Here is an 18,015-nt window from a genome sequence, read left to right on the forward strand (position 1 = left end):
TGAAGACAAGCAAAGATTCAAATGTAGGGGGTTTGATATCGCTCCATTTATATATGTTTTATCTCGTGATATCTCTCTCACTTTGTTCGGTTTTTGACGACCTTGGAGCCTATTTGTGTGCTATTGAGCTAAATGGTAAATTAAGGGCTAAGGACTTGATTTGGTGTAAAACTGACCAAATCTCGGGTAAAATTGGCTAAGGAAATGGCAAGTGCAGGATTCAGCTCAAAAAGCGCCGCTCCTCAATTAAGAGCGCCGCTCCTGTGGAGCAAAAGCGCCTCACCAACATGAAAAGCGACGTTCTTATGTGCATTTCAGCTCCATTTTTCACCAGTGGCCAGAAGCGCCGTTCCTAAAGTCAAGAGGGTCGCTCCTATACAGACAAAAGCGGCGCTCCTATAGCAAAAGCGCCATCCCAGAATGTTGCCAAAAGCGGCGTTCCTGATTAAAAGTGCCGCTCTTCTTTTAAGCCAAAAGCGCCGCTCCTGCATCAAAAGCGGCGCTCCTGTTACTATTTCAGTCCATATTTTCAGCACTATAAAAGGAACGAGATTAGGTCATTTTTTCATATGCATCTTTAGAGAACAGCTGTCTTAGGTCCGAATTTCACATAAAAACCCTAATTTCATCATCCATTGGTGATTAAGGGTGGATTCAAGGAGGCTAGCTCTAGATTCATCATTGTTTAGCTTAGATCTTCATCTTCTTTACATTTTGGGTTGTAATCTTCACTTTACTTTACATACTTTGAATTAATTACATGTAATAACTTGAAGATGATGATTATTTATGTTTTTATGCTTATTATTAGTTTGATCTTAGCCATGATCGGCTAAATCTCTTGTGTTTGCCTATCTATGAATCTCTAATGCTAGTGTTTGCCCCAAAATCAATTGAATAATGTTGTTTGAATGAATTACATGATCATGTGTTATTGAGTTAGCTAAAGATCCATTGTTATGAGTTTTTTTTAGGCTTGACTTTGATTACATATGTTGAATATCTCTCTTAGTGATTTGGGAAGTGAATCAATGTGTGCTTCAACACCTTAGGTGATCTAGATAACTAGTTTAGGAATTTCAAGTGATTGTGTTCTTGATCTAGGTTGGTTTTTAATTGGCCTTTAGTCAACATAGTTGTGCCGATTATCTTAAGTGATTTCGATAATTGGAGGTTTTAAGTGATTTCAACCTAGACATAATCTCAATAACCAATTCATGCTTAACTCGATCTTAGAATATAATGCTTATGTGAATTCGCGGAGTGTTATTTGATTTGAGGTTTAGTAGTGATGCTAAACATTTAATAGTTCAACAACTATTGTGATAACAAAATAGGCAAAATGGGGCAAGCCAAGCATAGAGAGGATTAGATAAGTGAACACTTCCTGGTTAATTTGATTTAAGTCTTAATACTTCGTTACTTGTTTCTTGCTACTAGTGCACTTGTGTAGTTTAAGTTTGTTTAATTGTGCAAGTTTTAGTTGTTAGTTAATATCAATCAAAACCCCCCAATCAAACAAACCCTAGGACAATTGATAGTTTCAAATATTCGACTTACACCGCTCCCTTGGGACGAACTTGATAAGAAAACTTATATTGAAGTGCTCTAATAATCGGGTTCTAAGTGCTCGTTAGTTTGTGTGTGCTTATTTGTAGTGTTTAAATCATATATAAATTTTGAGGGTAAAAGATGTACGTTGCACAAACACCATCATCATTACATGAATATTACTTGACTACTTGCTATTAATACATGAGTATTATTTGATTATGTGCTAAATGCTAAATGCTAAGTAGTTACTTAACATGTATATATATGAACCTTGTCTTGCTATGTGTTATAAGTTGGAAATCCATCAACTTGTATTTGGACTACTTCAATATATGCTTATGCTACTTGGATAATGCCTAATATGTCATAATCTAGTAATCTTAAAATATTATGAGTTATTAACACACATAGGTTTGCTCAAGCCTAAAATCAAGTTTATGAATCGTTTAGACTAGATTTACTTGATGTCTAATTGCATGCTTAAGTGATATTACTTACTTAAATTGTTAAAACATTGATAACTCCTAAATTATACAGAATTTTGATAACATTTTAAGGAGCTATCTTGTTATTTTAAAGTCATTTTAATGATAAAACACACTAAAATGGGAAAAATGGGGAAAAGGGTACTTCTAATGTTTTTGTTTAAGTTATGTATTAAACACAATGAAAAACAGTTAAAATTGCATAAAGTGAAATGAAGCCACCGGCATGGAGGCATGAAGCTGTCGGCTTGGTTTTTAAAGTTCAGAAAGTTCCAGAATCTTGCAGAAAACACCAGAATTCGAGAAATAATAGTAAAGCAGCCGGCTTGCAACTGCAGCCACCGGCTTAAGTCAGTTTCGTGTACTTAAAGCCCAAGAAAAAGCTAAAAAGGAAACAAAATAAAAAAAATTGCAGATCAGTGAAGCCGTCGGCTTGGACCTAAAGCCATCGGCTTGGCCTAAGGCTGATACGAGTTATTAAACTTGCTGATTACATTAAACTTGCAGAAGGAGTAACCGACTAAGTGAAGCTGCCGGCTTCCCAATGAAGTCGCCGGCTTGGGCTACCGAATTTGAAAACTATAAATAGAGGCTTCTTGTTCAGTTGTATGTACTTACTATCATTTTTCTCTTAGGGTTTTCACCAAAAACGAAAACTCTTAGATTAGGGTTTTAATTTCAAGTTGTAATCAAGCTATCAAGTTATCAATAAAAAGTTATCTTTTCATTTACCTTTTAAAGGTACATGTCTTTATCAATTTACTCTTTTTATTGCATTTTATTTACAGTTTCTGTTATCTGTTCGTATACCACTATGAACTAAACATGCATGGTGGTTACGTGGACGAAAACAACTTTGTCTTTGAATCTGATGAAGCCACCGGCTTCACCAGTCCAAGCTGACAGCTTGACTAGAACAAAGCCGCCGGATTCGTGCTTCATTTTGTGTAGTTTCTGGTTTTTCCATATCTGTATAGATTGAGTTTGTGTGATAATTATTTAAACTGTTTTGAATCTGCTTTGTTTTAATATACTCGTTTATCATGCTTAATGATTAAATAACTTGATTTTAGGATTGATTAGCACTTAATCCAACAATCTATTATTTGATTCATGCTACTTGTTTAGATCTAGTCAATCAAACTTGTTAAATTGGATTGTTTGCAATTAAGTTAAACAACATGGTTAGTGATAAATCTGTTGAATTTGAATTACGCTTATATAACAGAGTTTAATATTGTTAGGCTTAGTCGAAGATCCTCTGTTTGGATGTGTTTGGTTAATGATTGCATGAGAACCAAGTAATAATCGACTTTCAGCTAGTAACGTGAGTTGATCTACTTGATGTTTAATAGTTTATATAATTTGTCAATCTATTTGCATGTTAATCCTAATCATAAGATTGATATGTATCATGTAATTGAATTGAACACTAAGAATTGAGATGTTAGCCAAGAACATCACATGTCTAGCATATGCTTTAAGTCCTGCCTATTAAATGATATGCAACATTTATCTTAGCATGTTTAGGGATAGTAGTTGGTCTATGATTATTATCTTGATTTGTGTTAATATAAATTATGAAACTTGCCTAATATGATTCCCGTATAAGTTATTCGTTCATGTAACTGTTTTTATTTATAATTATTTATCTTAATCTTTATTACTTGCTTTATCGTTTGTTATTCAAATCATTAATAACGTACTTTTAATTGTCTCTTTCCTAAGAGATAATATTCCAAATCAAAACAACAACCGAAAATCTAAAAATCATACTTCTAGTTCTTTAATAAGAGCTAGACTACATAATAAACCAACTTTGAAACGCATCTACGCTCTCTTGGGACAATAACCTAAAATACTACATCTGATCGGGTCTTGTTGCTCGTTAGGGTGTTAAACGTGAATTAAAAGGTTATATAAATTTAAAAGTTTGAAAAGGCAAATTAAGCACTACACACTTTGCACATCAGACATCATAAACACACTTAATTAATTCACAAACAAGTTTAAAATTGAATACTAATGTGCTTTGTGATTAAAGTGGGTTGTTGTCATCAATGATATGTTGACCAATCAATAGAGATTTAGCAAATGTGTTAATTGCAAACAAAATATTATGACAAAACTGAGATTGCTTCAAATGATTATCATGACTTGTATTCAAGAATGTTAGACTTTCCACTTTAACCATGACAAGTCATTATCAAGGCAATACATCCAAGGTAAAAAAAACACTTAATGCATATAGTACTTATATAGGATGTTAGGTATCTTTTGCAGGTATTAAATGAAGTAAAGAGTCCAAAGATTCAAGTCAAAAACTGATTTAAACGACTATACAACGGATAGAAGTTTTGGACTGGAGCGCGTGCGGTCGACCCACGATTGACCGTGGTCCCAGCCGCAGCAACGACTACTTTTTATCTCTCTCCATATAAATAGCAAGACTTGGAGAACTTTGAAGACTTGGACCTCCTGCATGCTACAACTCAAAAATCATCAGAGAATCACAAGAACATAACACTTATACATATGTTTGTGATTAGCAAGAGAAGTTCTATAATCTCATAGATTATAAAAGGGGTTGTAAACTTACTATCAAATTACTAACTTTGTGAGTTTACATAGTGTTGTATTAATTCTTAGAATTGTCTTAGGATTGTCATCACTAGAAAGGGTGAGTCTTGTACTTTGTAACTAGAAGCATATGTTATGTCGTGACCCGTCCTAATCCACCTGGACGAATACAATAACATTTGGTTACATCGCGAGGTTCTGACCTCTATATGATACATTTTACAAACATTGCATTCGTTTTTAAAAGACAAACTTTCATCACATCGAAAGTTGATAGATATGCATACCATTTCAGAATATATCCAATCTATAATTGACTTAATAATAATCTTGTTGATCTCAATGACTCGAATGCAACGTCTTTTGAAATATGCCATGAATGACTCCAAGTAATATCTCTAAAATAAGCAAATGCACAGCGGAAGATTTCTTTCATACCTGAGAATAAACATGCTTTAAAGTGTCAACCAAAAGGTTGGTGAATTCATTAGTTTATCATAATCGATCATTTTCATCATTTTAATAGACCACAAGATTTTTATTTCCATTTCTCATAAAAATACGTCCCATGCATAGAGACAAAAATATTCATTCATATGGATTGAACACCTGGTAACCGACATTAACAAGATGAATATAAGAATATCCCCTATCATTTCGGGAAATCCTTCGGACATGATAAAAACGAATTCGAAGTACTAAAGCATCCGGTACTTTGGATGGGGTTCGTTAGGCCCAATAGATCTATCTTTAGGATTCGCGTCAATTAGGCGTGCACTAATTCTCAAAATTAGTGATGTTCCCAAATTCTTAGGCTACCAAGCAAAAAGGGGCAAATTCGGCTTCGATCATTCAACCATATAATGTAGTTTCGATTACTTGTGTCTGTTTCATAAAACAGTTATAAAAGCGCATGTAATCTCAGTCCCAAAAATATATATTGCAAAAGCATTTAAAAAGGGAGTAATGAAACTCACAATACTGTATTTTGTAGTAAAAATACATATGACGACATTGAACAATGCAGGATTGGTCTCGGATTCACGAACCTATATCATTTATATATACTCACACATTGTAATCGAACAACTTTATATATATATTTATTAGTGATAACATTTTTATATTAATAACTTATAGGTTTTATTATTTAATTAAATATATTCATTTTATATTTTTTTTAAATAAATAAAGATAGTAATATAATTAAATTATGTGTATTAAATATATATTTTTATATAAAGATCATTTATTTGTTAAATTAATAATTGTAATAATACTAGATTAAGGATAATAATAATAATAATAATAATAATAATAATAATAATAATAATAATAATAATAATAATAATAATAATAATAATAATAATAATAATAATAATAATAAAAATAATAATAATAGTGATATTAGTGATAATAAAAATAAATATGTAAATTTTAAAAATGATAATTTTTAATAAAAATAATAACTTTAATAAAAAGGATAATTTTACTGAAAATGATGTTTTTAATAATAATGATAAAATGATAGTTTTACTAAAAATGATTCTTTTTATAATACTTTAGTTGTAATAATAATAATAATGATATTAGTAGTAAAAATAATAATAATATTAATTGTATAGTGGTAAAAATAATAATTTTTAATAATAACAATACTAATAACGATAATCATATTAATAATAATAATGGTAAAAGTAATAATAATGATAATAGATAATAACAATTATATCCATAATACTTAATAATACTACTAATAATAATAATAATAATAATACTAATACTTATTGATAATAATAATAATAATATTAATAATAATAACAAAATTAATAATAATAATAATAATAATAATAATAATAATAATAATAATAATAATAATAATAATAATAATAATAATAATAATGATGATAAAAAAAATATATAACCTTTAAAGAAAGAGCTCTAAAAAAAATTACGCCGCTGCCCAGGCTCGAACCCGCGACCTCTCGCCTAACCCCAGCAATCCCTAACCACTGAACCACTTTGGTATATCTTCTATTATTTCGCACAATTAAATATTTGAACCGAAATAAACTGTTTATCATCTTTTTCCTATTACCTATTATCAATATCATTCTCGTATTCCACCATTAACATACTTATTGATCATGAAATCATCATAATTAAACCATCATCTTTATCAACACATCATAGAATCATGATCATCACGATCATGGTTTTCACTCGTCATTCTTTCATCTATTATCTTTATCATTATCATCATCTTAATCTCATTCTATATAATCATGACCAATCATAATATTAGCATATCATGCTCATCATCATCATGTCATCTTCGATCTATATCATCAATTTTCTTATCGTCTAAGCCGTAACATGGTGTATACTAGTGCTCATGAAATTAATTTGGCCCAACCACAGATAGCAATAATCGGTCCAAGTGCTTCACAAGCTCATCTAGTAACTTGTGGCCCAACACAACATATAGTAGTCTGTGGCTCAATTGTTTAACATATATAATTTGTATTCAGCCCAAGTGCATGATTTTAATCGGTTTTCAATTTTCGTAAAAGAAACAAAACGAATCACCCTCATGTGCTTGTTGTCCCACCATAAAGCAATAGTCTGGAATTTGGTAATATTGTTATATAAAATATTAAAGTTTACAACACCCACACAAATATGTGGTACAGCTCCTATCTTCTTTTGTTTGCAAGTTCATGACTTAAACAACAAATGCACCCTTTTTATGAGTCCTTTGGATCGACAAACCGAAAGGAGAATCAGTAAGTGGTTTTTTTCCAGAATTTATTTAAACCGAAAAATATAGCAGCGACGCAATATGGTGATTGAATTGGTGGTGTATAGCCGTTGATTTAAATAGATTTAATGGAGGTGAAGTGATCAAAGTAAGATGGTAATGTTGGTGCAAGAGGTGGTTAAATGGTTGTCTTTGGTGATAGAAAGCAGAAAACGATATTTTTTGTTTCGGTTTGGGTTCGAACAGCTCCATGGCGGGTTTCGGTGTAGTGGTTGTTATTTGGTGGTGTGGTGATTCGACATGGAAACAGAAAAAAAAAATATATCATACGGGGTAACAGTTTGTAATGGTATGGTGAAGTGGGTTTCACAAAAAAAAATGGGTTAACCGATAGTGGTGGTCTACGGTGGTCATGAATTGTTTACGGTCTTGTTTGAGTAGTAACCACAGGCTATCAACTCACAATAGTAGCAACAAAAATGGTTTGGGTGATGACTCAAAGAGGGTTTCAAATGGTGATTACCGGTTGTCCAAAGGTGGTTCATTATATTTGTTTTGGTGGTTTTGATGATGATCTTCGACGATGATGGGGTTCAAAGGTGGTCGTGAAAGTGGTTTGTGGTTTCAACGAAGAAGAAGGAGGTGGCTCATGATGGTGGTAATCTAAACGGGTTTTCAATGGTGGTGATCGGAGTTGTCGTGGTGGTGATGGTTGTTGGAGTGCGTTCATGGTGTGCTAGTGGTGTTCGACAGAAAATAAAGAAAGAGAGGAAAGGTAATGGTTCGTACGAGTTGAAGTAGGTGGCAAGGTGGTGAGGTTGATAATTTGTATATCATATAGTCTGTATATTTAAGTATATAAAGAGGGTGTAGATAAAGCAGAAACAAACACAGTGATCTTAAATCACTCAATTAAACACAATAAATCCAATTTAAATTTCGTACTCTGTCGACATGATTTACATATACTAATTTAATAATAATTATAATAATATTTAAAATAAAAATGTGTGATTAAGTAAGCCGTCATTTACTATTTCATTCACGGACTGAAATTCGTACTCCGTTCTTACTCAGTGGCGGACAAAAATGTTCAGAAAAATGCCATATTTTTAAATTAACTATATTTATTTATTTTGGTCATTATGGTATAAAATTCGATCATTATCTACTAAATAAAAATTACATCACTGTCCGCTCCCAATTCCAGGTAAAATATGAAAAGTGCTAAAATTCAATAACTAGATCCTAAATACATTTTTAGTAAGCCTAAAATTTTTAGAACTCATTTTCGGATCACTGTTTATTTTAAAATGATATAAGTTTGAATTTAACTTACTTAATATCAATCGGGACATCAAATGAGTATCAATCATTTAATATTTATTAAATATACTTTATTTATATATATATAGATATATTTTAAATAATAATTATTATAATATCATATTTTTATTTTATTTTACATAATTAAATTTTAATAGCAATAACATATAATATTTCAAATTATACTTCCAATTATTATTTATATATATACACACATATATATTTACAATTAATTGTTCGTGAATCGTCGGAACTGGTCGAAGGTCAAATGAATCCATGTAAACAGTTCAAAACTTTCTGAGACTCAATAGTACAGACTTTGCTTATCGTGTCGAAATCATATATAGATTAAGTTTAAATTTGGTCAGAAATTCCCGGGTCATCACGGTACCTACCCGTTAAAGAAATTTCGTCTCGAAATTTGAGTGAGGTGGTTATGGCTAACAATAAAAATGTTTTCATGACGAATATGAGATGATAAATAGAGTTTTATTACTGTTGAGTAATATGGATAAAATAATTCGACTACTCGAAGAGTACGAGTGAAGCTATCACAAAAGAGTGGAAAGTTTCGTCTTAACTAGTGACGTAGTCACGGTTGATCTCCGGAATTCAAGGGGTTTAAAGAAAATCTTCGAAATCTAAAAGATCTGATTCTTCGGGATTTAAGGAAATTAGGATCTCTTTAATTAAATGCGGTCATCTGTCTCGATTGTTACGTCTGATTTTTCCTTTATAAATTAAACTCTTCTGTTCCATTATTCTCACCATTCCTATACTTTCTTTCTTAGTTCGTAGATCCAACAGATTGTGAAAATGCTTAATCCAGTTCTAATCCTTAATATCTTCTTGATTATCGTATCAATCACTCTTCTTTTTCAACTACCACCAGAGGAATCTATTCACTTCTACTATTACCTGGGGGTGATACTATTCTTAATTCTACCGTGTCTTTATATTGATATTCGTATTAATATCCACGGTTTGTAATTCCTGTGTTGTTGTTGGGCTTTATATTTTCTCTTATATTTTGGAGCTCTTTGCCTTTTTATTCTCTTCTCGATCTCTAGTAAATCGAGTAACGGTCCAGAATTCGTAAGTATGGAACTTCGAATGAACTTAATGTTCTAAACAATAAAGAACGTAATCGCACGATTTGATTTGTCAAATTACCCGAATTCAAGAGAAATGATAGGATTATCAAGAAAATATGTTCTTGATATGTTTATAGATTAGATAGAATGTAAGAGTCGTGTAACATGGCACATGATGACGGTATGATATGTGAATCATCACGTTCCATTAGAAACTCAGCATGACTTACTGTAATATAATCACATTGATCAAGTGTCATTATATTATACTAACTCATGCATCAGTTCCCAACACTACTTCAAAAATATTTATAATTTAAATTCAAAGATTTACAGAATATAGAAACTAAAACAGTTTCCTTTTATGAGATAACACAGATAGTGCGGAGAGATAATTAATATCGAACGAGAATATTTATGAAGATATCTTCAAAAATATTTAGGATATTAATAATGAAAGATACGATAATATTTTAGAATTTTAGAATCAAATTGTGATAAAGAAATTCATTCACGATGATTTAGAGCGATTAAGGAGCAAGGTATTCGCTAAAGATTTCATCAGAAACAGAATCATCGGGATTCTTTATGTACAATTTTAGTCCTTGTGATTTGTTCAGAGTCTCCTTCATGGTTTTGCATAATTCGCTTTTCGGTACCAAATTTTCTATTGAGCGTTTCCAACACTCCATTCTTTATCATCATACTTTTGACTGTTAGAGTCATCAACAGTTTTCGCTGCTTTATCAGCTTTCTCAAAATTCAAAGAACTGATTCGTAGGCTAGAGTGTTGTTCAGAATTTCAGAATGGGAGATCATAATTTTAAGAGATAAATGTTATATGTATACATATAACTATTGATGTAGAAATGCTGCGAAATTCAAAATACTGATTGCTGATTTCCCGGTACTTGATATGGCAATTCTCGTTACAAGATGCGGATGAGTATATGATAGGGTTATAATAAAGTTACTCCTGATGAAAAGTCAAAATTGTCTTGGTGGAGCTGTGACAAAATTTGCTACTTCGAAAAGGAATTGCAAAGTTATTTTAGGTAATAATAACGCTAAAGGAATTAACACAACTACGTGTTAAACGTTTACTCAGTTTCTGAGAGTTTTTCAGGTGCATAAATATATATATATATATATATATATATATATATATATATATATATATATATATATATATATATATATATATATATATATATATATATATATATATATATATAAATCTTTCCTTCTGTAGATGAGATACAGTTGGTTCATCCTCTCGATTGAGGTGTTTTCAAGAATCATTAAAGGTTTAAAAGTGGATTGCAATCGTCAAGATACAAATGAGGTTTAAGATGAAATCAAGTGGCAAACTTGAAGAATTGTTTAGTTTCATATGTTATAATCAATATTTTAATTCATTTTAATTGTCCAATGTTGGTAGTCCACAGTTAGCAGTTCACAGTTACTAATTCAATAATTCAAATATAGTTTATAATATTTGAATTAATTAATACGTATCGTGACCCGTGTGCATGTCTCAGACTCGATCACAACTCAAAGTATATATATTATTATAGAATCAACCTCAACCCTGTATAGCTAACTCGATCATTACTGCATATAGAGTGTCTATGGTTATTCCAAATAATATATATAGATGCGTCGATATGATATGTCAAAACCTTGTATACGTGTCCCGATATTGAAAGTGCGTAAAATAAATAACAGAAATTAAATGACGATAAATAAAATTGCGAGAATATAAATTGCGATAAATAAATTGCGATAACTAAAATGTAATCAGTTATCTGGGAATAGTTAGCTAGGAACAGTTAGTGTGGATTCTTAACAAAAATTTTCTCATAGTTAATTTGTTTGTTTCTAACAAATTTTATTTTGTCCAATGTTTTCTTCATTATGCCACTTGTTGGATTCTGATAGGTCAAAATCCAAATATGAAATTTAATGAAAATGGTTATTCTGTGATGAACGGATTCGTACTTCTGTGGTGGTAAGTAGGATAGTAAATGACTATTGAATCAGATTCGAAGAATGTACAGTGTAACTTATTAATGTGAAATCTAAATATTCTTCGGGTATTACCTACCCGTTAAAATATTTTCACCATTTACAGTTTGTACAAAAGAATTTTTAATTACAATCTTTATAAAAATATATATACATATATATTTTATTCAGATGTAATCATGGATTTAATGAGTTAATATAATATTAATCTCATTTGATTTTTGGTTTGAACTAGAATAATTAATCTCTAAAACTTTTAGATACCACATATTCTTCGCAGAATATTTCTTCAATGAAGTTATGAATCAATACTTCATCGTTCATTGTTGTTGGTACTCCTTGGTATCTATGGTGCGTATGACGTTGATGTTCGAGGTACAGATTGTAATGTTGAGGTGTGGGATGTGGATGTTGCTGTTGGTGCTGGTGATGTTGCTGAAGCTGGTAAATTTTGCACCATATTCTCCAAAGTCACTACCCGAGCGCAAAATTCGTTGACTTCTTCTATTATTTCGGGATGATTGTCGGTTGGAAAGAGCGGACGAATAAGGTTTAGAATTTTAGATAGAATATAATCGTGGCGAGATATTCGGGAAATGAGAGTGAAAATGGTGTTTCGGATTGGTTCGCCGGTGAATGCTTCAGGTTCTTCTCCCAGAGGACAATATGGTGGATGAAAGGGATCGCTTCTTCTTGTCTCCAATGATTAAGTAGACTACGAACCCATCCCCAATTCATCCAGAATTGAAGATGACTAGTTGGTTGATCCATTTCGTTTACACTGCTTTCGGAGCTTAGGAGAATATCCATGTCAGAATAGCTGTCGGAATAACTGTCGGAATAGCTATCGGAATCTGAGGGACTCGAACTGGTTGAGGGATTCATCTCGTATGATCAGATGAAGGATTTTCGATAAGAAATAGATTATAGGATGTAGATTAGTACACTGCAATACATAATTTACATATGCATATATAATACTAAAATCCCACAAGTTACGGAGGAATCTACGGAAGCTGTCATGCAAAGGTAACAATAACAGATACGCTAAGATATGAATTTATCTGTACACTCTCTATGCAATAGAGGCAGTAAGACGTGTCTAGACTTTAAGGATGATAAGCAAATAATTTTCGACACTAAATGATAAGCAAAGCTTTTGACATACAGACACGGTCGAAGTCCAGACCCGTTAATGCATCTAAACAACTATCAGTTAGACACACTAATGCAAGACCTGGTTCGCTAAGACCACCGCTCTGATACCACATGTCGTGACCCGTCCTAATCCACCTGGACAAATACAATAACATTTGGTTACATCGCGAGGTTCTGACCTCTATATGATACATTTTACAAACATTGCATTCGTTTTTAAAAGACAAACTTTCATCACATCAAAAGTTGACAGGTATGCATACCATTTCAGAATATATCCAATCTATAATTGACTTAATAATAATCTTGTTGATCTCAATGACTCGAATGCAACGCCTTTTGAAATATGCCATGAATGACTCCAAGAAATATCTCTAAAATGAGCAAATGCACAGCGGAAGATTTCTTTCATACCTGAGAATAAACATGCTTTAAAGTGTTAACCAAAAGGTTGGTGAGTTCATTAGTTTATCATAATTTCATTTTCATCATTTTAATAGACCACAAGATTTTCATTTCCATTTCTCATAAAAATACGTCCCATGCATAGAGACAAAAATAATCATTCATATGGATTGATCACCTGGTAACCGACATTAACAAGATGCATATAAGAATATCCCCTATCATTCCAGGAAATCCTTCGGACATGATAAAAATGAATTCGAAGTACTAAAGCATCCGGTACTTTGGATGGGGTTCGTTAGGCCCAATAGATCTATTTTTAGGATTCGCGTCAATTAGACGAGCACTAATTCTCAAAATTAGTGATGTTCCCTAATTCTTAGGCTACCAAGCAAAAAGGGGCATATTCGGCTTCGATCATTCAACCATATAATGTAGTTTCGATTACTTGTGCCTATTCCGTAAAACAGTTATAAAAGCGCATGTATTCTCAGTCCCAAAAATATATATTGCAAAAGCATTTAAAAAGGGAGTAATGAAACTCACAATACTGTATTTTGTAGTAAAAATACATATGACGACATTGAACAATGCAGGGTTGGTCTCAGATTCACGAACCTATATCATTTATATATACTAACACATTGTAATCGAACAACTTTATATTTATATTTATTAGTGATAACATTTTTAAATTAATAACTTATAGGTTTCATTATTTAATTAAATATATTCATTTTATATTTTTTTAAATAAATAAAGATAGTAATATAATTAAATTATGTGTATTAAATATATATTTTTATATAAAGATCATTTTTTTGTTAAATTAATAATTGTAATAATACTAGATTAAGGATAATAATAATAATAATAATGATAGTGATATTAGTGATAATAAAAATAAATATGTAAATTTTAAAAATGATAATTTTTAATAAAAATAATAACTTTAATAAAAAGGATAATTTTACTGAAAATGATGTTTTTAATAATAATGATAAAATGATAGTTTTACTAAAAATGATTCTTTATATAATACTCTAGTTGTAGTAGTAATAATAATAATGATATTGGCAGTAAAAATAATAATAATATTAATTGTATAGTGGTAAAAATAATAATTTTTAATAATAACAATACTAATAACGATAATCATATTAATAATAATAATGGTAAAAGTAATAATATTGATAATAGATAATAACAATTATATCCATAATATTTAATAATACTACTACTAATAATAATAATAATAATAATAATAATAATAATAATAATAATAATAATAATAATAATAATAATAATAATAATAATAATAATAATACTCATTGATAATAATAATAATATTAATAATAATAACAAAATTAATAATAATAATAATAATAATGATAAAAAAAATATACAACCTTTGAAGAAAGAGCTTTAAAAAAAATTATGCAGCTGCCCAGGCTCGAACCCGCGACCTCTCGCCTAACCCCAGCACTCCCTAACCACTGAACCACTTTGGTATATCTTCTATTATTTCACACAATTAAATATTTGAACCGAAATAAACTGTTTATCATCTTTTTCCTATTACCTATTATCAATATCATTCTCGTATTCCACCATTAACATACTTATTGATCATGAAATTATCATAATCAAACCATCATCTTTATCAACACATCATAGCATCATGATCAACACGATCATGGTTTTCACTCGTCATTCTTTCATCTATTATCTTTATCATTATCATCATCTTAATCTCAATCTATATAATCATGACCTATCATAATATTAGCATATCATGCTCATCATTATCATGTCATCTTCGATCTATATCATCAATTTTCTTATCGTCTAAACCGTAACATGGTGTATAGTAGTACTCATGAAATTAATTTAGCCCAACCACAAATAGCAATAATCGGCCCAAGTTCTTCACAAGCTCATCTAGTAATTTGTGGCCCAACACAACATATAGTAGTCTGTGGCCCAATTGTTTAACATATATAATTTGTATTCAGCCCAAGTGCATGATTTTAATCAGTTTTCAATTTTCGTAAAAGAAACAAAATGAATCACCCTCATGTGCTTGTTGTCCCACCATAAAGCAATAGTCTGGAATTTGGTAATATTGTTGTATAAAATATTCAAGTTTACAACACCCACACAAATATGTGGTACAGCTCCTATCTTCATTTGTTTGCAAGTTCATGACTTAAATAACAAATGCACCCTTTTTATGAGTTCTTTGCGTCGACAAACCGAAAGGAGAATCAGTAAGTGGTTTTTTTTCCAGAATTTATTTAAACAGAAAAATATAGCAGCGACTCAATATGGTGATTGAATTGGTGGTGTATAACCGTTGATTTAAATAGATTTAATGGAGGTGAAGTGATCAAAGTAAGATGGTAATGGTGGTGCAAGAGGTGGTTAAATGGTTGTCTTTGGTGATAGAAAGCAGAAAACGATATTTTTTTGTTTCGGGTTGGGTTCGAACAGCTCCATGGCGAGTTTCAATGTAGTGGTTGTTATTTGGTGGTGTGGTGATTCGACATGGAAACAGAAAAAAAAAATATATTATACGGGGTAACAGTTTGTAATGGTATGGTGAAGTGGGTTTCACAAAAAAAATGGGTTAACCGATAGTGGTGGTCTACGGTGGTCATGAATTGTTTACGGTCTTGTTTGAGTAGTAAATACAGGCTATCAACTCGCAATAGTAGCAACAAAAATGGTTTGGGTGATGACTCAAAAAGGGTTTCAAATGGTGATTACCGGTTGTCCAAAGGTGGTTCATGATATTTGTTTTGGTAGTTTTGATGATGATCTTCGACTATAATGGGGTTCAAAGGTGGTCGTGAAAGTGGTTTGTGGTTTCAACGAAGAAGAAGGAGGTGGCTCATGATGGTGGTAATCTAAACGGGTTTTCAATGGTGGTGATCGGAGTTGTCGTGGTGGTGATGGTTGCCGGAGTAGGTTCATGGTGTGCTAGTAGTGTTCGACAGAAAATAAAGAAAGAGAGGAAAGGTAATGGTTCGTACGAGTTGAAGTAGGTTGCAAGGTGGTGAGGTTGATAATTTGCATATCATATAGTCTGTATATTTAAGTATATAAAGAGGGTGTAGATAAAGCAGAAACAAACACAGTGATCTTAAATCACACAATTAAACACAGTAAATCTAATTTAAATTTCGTACTCTGTCGACATGATTTACATATACTAATTTAATAATAATTATAATAATATTTAAAATAAAAACGTGTGATTAAGTTAGCCGTCGTTTACTATTTCATTCACGGACTGAAATTCATACTCCGTTCTTACTCAGTGGCGGACAAAAATGTTCAGAAAAATGCCATATTTTTAAATTAACTATATTTATTTATTTTGGTCATTATGGTATAAAATTCTATCATTATCTACTAAATAAAAATTACATCACTGTCCGCTCCCAATTCCAGGTAAAATATGAAAAGTGCTAAAATTCAATAACTAGATCCTAAATACATTTTTAGTAAACCTAAAATTTATAAAACTCATTTTCGGATCACCGTTTATTTTAAAATCATATAAGTTTGAATTTAACTTACTTAATATCAATCGGGACATCAAATGATTATTACAATCATTTAATATTTATTTAATATACTTTATTTATGTATATATATATATATAGATATATTTTAAATAATAATTATTATAATATCATATTTTATTTTATTTTACATAATTAAATTTTAATAGCAATAACATATAATATTTCAAATTATACTTCCAATTATTATTTATATATATACACACATATCTATTTACAATTAATTGTTCGTGAATCGTCGGAACTGGTCGAAGGTCAAATGAATCCATGTAAACAGTTTAAAACTTTCTGAGACTCAATAGTACAGACTTTGCTTATCGTGTCGAAATCATATACAGATTAAGTTTAAATTTGGTCGAAAATTCCCGGGTCGTCACATGCTAGCTTAGCTATCATCTTCCTTAAATGGAACTAGGGAGTTGATTAATTCCATTGGAGATTAATACTTGTTCAAGGTGAAGACTGGTTGATCTAAGTTAGAGGTAATCTTTCAAAGGGATAGAAGGATTAGATTTTTTTGTCTAAGAAGAAGTACAAGGCTTGTAAATCGAATCTCCACCAGATTTGAAGAAATGTGCTTAGTGAAGAAAAACTCCCGATTAGTGAATCGGGGAGTGGATTAAGGTGGATTAGTTAGCATCCACCCGAACCACTATAAATCCTTGTGTTTATGTTCTTTACTTTATATTCCGCATTACTACAAACATAAACACAACACATATTGGTTTGAGTTGATTAAAGTGATCAATGATTGTTCAAATCTTGTTGATTATCGAAAAAGTTTTAAAAACTCGTATTAAGTAACTATTCACCTCCTCTAGTTACTTACATATTATATACTCCGTAAATATAGATAAAGATATATGGGTAACATTACACCCTATCTTTTAGGCTTTGAATTCTAAACATATTTTTGTGTAAAAAAAAAAAAATCAAACTCTTTAGAAATTTGATCGGTCAAATAGCTTTATAACTAGTCCGGTCCGGCCCGTGCGATGCGGCGGGGATTTTGGCTGGCGTATTCATATTTACAC

The sequence above is a fragment of the Rutidosis leptorrhynchoides genome, chromosome 3, assembly GCF_046630445.1.
Source record: "Rutidosis leptorrhynchoides isolate AG116_Rl617_1_P2 chromosome 3, CSIRO_AGI_Rlap_v1, whole genome shotgun sequence".
Lineage (NCBI taxonomy): Eukaryota > Viridiplantae > Streptophyta > Magnoliopsida > Asterales > Asteraceae > Rutidosis > Rutidosis leptorrhynchoides.